This window comes from Juglans microcarpa x Juglans regia, chromosome 3D, assembly GCF_004785595.1.
Source record: "Juglans microcarpa x Juglans regia isolate MS1-56 chromosome 3D, Jm3101_v1.0, whole genome shotgun sequence".
In the NCBI taxonomy this organism is placed as follows: domain Eukaryota; kingdom Viridiplantae; phylum Streptophyta; class Magnoliopsida; order Fagales; family Juglandaceae; genus Juglans; species Juglans microcarpa x Juglans regia.
This window is the reverse complement of record NC_054598.1, coordinates 30,478,334-30,481,871: the sequence shown is the minus strand read 5'-3', so window position 1 is coordinate 30,481,871 and position 3,538 is coordinate 30,478,334. Positions and strand designations below refer to the sequence as shown.

At 37.5% G+C, this 3,538-nt stretch overlaps 1 pseudogene; it reads left to right on the top strand.

The window, feature by feature from the left end:
• The first annotated feature begins 494 nt into the window (after positions 1 to 494).
• LOC121255933 lies at positions 495 to 2,727 on the top strand (annotated as a pseudogene).
• Positions 2,728 to 3,538: the final 811 nt, after the last annotated feature.

Sequence of the window (3,538 nt, the reverse complement as noted above, 5' to 3'; positions counted from 1 at the left end):
TACTGCGTCGAGTGAGTGGTTGCTGAATTTTTCTAGGGTTCAGGACTGAAGTGGGTGAGGGAGACGGGGTGAGAGAGAAGAGTCTGAGGTGGAGAGGGACAAGATGAAGAGTTCTGCTTCGAGTGAGAGGTTCGAGAGGGAGAAGAATGAGAGTACTGCGTCTAGTGAGACGTCTGAGGAAGAAGAGGGAGAATGGAGGAGCTTGGGAGGGGTGAATAATAAACCGTGACATGGCGAACCCAGGTTTGCCACGTCAGAGTATGGTGTGCGGTTAGGGGCGAGGGTTGGGTAGATTAATTCTTTATTTTTAAGATTTTTGGTGGAAGCATGATACATCAGCTTGCAGCACATCTCATATTATTATTATTATTATTTTTTTTTATTACCAGTGTACTGCGGCTGTGTGCTATAACTGTAGACTGATGCATTCATATTTCTGGTGCCGCCTCCATTTTCTTTGCCTCGCTTAGATTTAGAGAGTAACAGAGCAAAAAATGAAGACCATTCTCTCGACAGAGACTATGGATATTCTAGACGGCGTACAAATCAAGATAAACATCAAGATCATCGAGGAGGGTTCACGCGATAAACTGATCTGTTATGTCAAACACCTCAATCTTGACTTTGATCTCATCACTGACGAGGCTATTGGCAAGAGAGAGCTAAAAATTGAGGCCTGGTTCTTATCCTAGAAGACCTCTGTGGCGATCCATACTGCTCTCAGCCATGTCGAGAACCTCATCATTGGCGTCACCAAGAGCTACCACTACAAGATGAGGTTCGTGTATGCTCACTTCCCCATCAATGCTAGCATCACCAACGCTAACAAGCCCATCGAGATCCATAATGTTTTGAGTGAAAATAAGGTAGCTTTTTGGAAATTGTGAAATGGATTTGTATTCTTTTAAGGTTTTGTCGTTTGGTTCGTTTTGATTTTGATGCTTGTTTATTTCTTCTTCTTTATTTCTTTCATTCATCTGTCTTGTTTATATACGAGTGGTTGTTTGATCTGTGAGAAGTAGTAACGATATTCGAACCTTACTTCATTATTAGTTTGAGGTATTAGATTGTTGGTGTATATTGATTCTTAACTGGAAGCTTATTAACTAGAAGAGTTATTTCATAGTTTACATGTTCCATGATAGAGCTTTAATTTGGGGCTTTATTATTATTCTTTTTTTATCTCTATGCTAATGTTGAGTGCAGATTGCTGTTTGATTTAACAAATATCAAAGATATTTATAGTCTCCATTTATGTTTTACACGTTGCATATTTTTTATTAAAATTATGTTTGTGATTGTACTTGTGTTGATGCATGCACAAGGTGTGAAGCTATTGTACTTACATTCCAATCTACCATTACCGATTGGTTAGAATGCTATTTTGGAGTCTCCATTCTTGTGTCAGAATTGTCTTTTTCAGCCCTCCTAGTTGCTCAGGAATTGTAATCACATTTATTGGATTACTATAAATTAGGTGTTTGCAGCTCCTTTTAATTTTTTTGATGTTATTGCTCGACCGTTCAGTTGACATTGTGTCCCCTTTTACCCTATGCCTTCTCTCAATTTTATTTTTAAATATGGTGGCTTAGGATGTTCTTGTTGCTGTCTTTAAACATCACTTATCTTTTATTACTTCATGAAAAGGAATTGTAATAGAATAGAGTAGATGAAGTCAATTTGTCATTTTGGTAACTCATTTTTGCATGCTCTGGATGAGGTTTATTCGAAGCATGGATGCCTGTGTATTTGCATAGAAAACACAAGAAAATGGTAGGGGAATTAAAATAGAGTAGTTGGTATTGTTTTAGGTGTTGTTTTCTTGTGCCCTATTGTTCACCATCTAGTTTTCATAATTTTGATTATTATGGAAAGTGTTAATATTCGAGGTGTTTCTATCTTGTAAGTCTTGTAGATCATACAATGCATTATTTTTTCTTTTGTTGAGTTCAATCTAGAACAGGTTGAAGTCTTGATGTTCTTGTTGTCGTTTTCAATGTTGCTAGGGGTGTAGGTTTAAATACCCTGGTGTAAAGCTTTAGCTTGTTCAATCGTGAAGTGAAGACTTCATTGAACTTTGCATATTTTTTGTTAGTTTTGTTTAACGTGTTGTTTTCTTGTTCTTATTGTTTACCATCTTGTTTGCACTATTGTGGTTAGAAGGGGAATAAATTGTTCTACGTTGATCTATTTTGTAATTATTGTAGATAATATATTTTTGGAGTGTATTGTTTTCTTTTTTGAGTTGCTATCTAAACAGATTGATGAATTGACGTACTAGTTGTCAGTTTCCATTTCGGCAAGTACATGGATGTTTAGCTTTTAGTTAATCAAGTGTTAAGTGAGGACTTCATTGCATTTTGTGTGTTTTGGGCGTGCCAGGTAAGAAAAGTGGACATGCTTGATGGGGTGTCTATTCTCCATTCTGAAAAGGTCAAGGATGAGCTAGTATTAGATGGGAATGACATTGAACTTGATCTCGGTCTTGTGCTTTGATAAACATGGTCTCTCTCTCTCTCTCTCGCTCTCTCTCTCTCTCTCTCTCTCTCTCTCTCTCTCTATATATATATATATCATTTCGCCTTCCTTCCTAATACATGTTGTTTGCACTTGCTGATCTGCAATCATTTTTAGTTTTGCAAAAATGTCACGTGAAGAACAAGGATATCTGAAGGTTTCTTGACGATATCTGTCAGTGAGAAGGGAACCATCCTTGAGGAGGAGTAATTGATACTTGAATAGGATATTCAATTTAGTTTTGGCATTAGATGACTTTTGTTCATTTTTCATCAGCAACTTTGTGGACAAAGTTTAAGTTTGTTTGAAATTGTATCATACAATTTTGTATCGTGAAAGTTTCTTTTCTAATTTAGCCGTGGTTATTGTAATATGTACTCTTCAATTATGATAATATTTGCTTCATGTTTTGTTTATTTATCATTGGTAATATGTACTGGCAGCCAAATGCTAGTGCAGCTATAAATTTAGCTAATATCATCAATATTTGAGTCACATTGCATTAGTCAAACTAAAGTTATCTACCATTTGAGCTTCATTAAATCTATCTCATAAGTCATATATGACTGCTACTGTAGCAAAATCATATGTATATTTTATTATTTCCTTAGACCCTGTTTCATCTGTTTCTTTCTAGCGACTCCTTCGTGCTTTCGTCTGTTTCTTTCCCATGGCTCCTGCGTGTTCTCTCCCTCCTCTTGTGCTTTTCTCTCCAACTCATCCCTGTCGCCAGCTCCTTTCCGTTGCCAGTGAGGTTTCCGTCGTCTTCTCCACTCTCTTGAAATTTCTCCCTCTTTAGACTTCGTGCTCCTCTTCCTCCATCTCTCTCCCTCTCAAACCCTTTGGTTTCTAGAAAGGGTATCTTGCGACCCTTTTGATCCACATCTCCGTCGTCTTCTCTCTCCATTGTCCAAGATTTCCCCTCCGTAGACCTCGTGCTCATCTTTCTCAATCTCTCTCCCTCTCAAACCCTTGGGTTTCTAGAAAGGGTTCTCGTAATTTCTTCATCTTGGGGCCAATT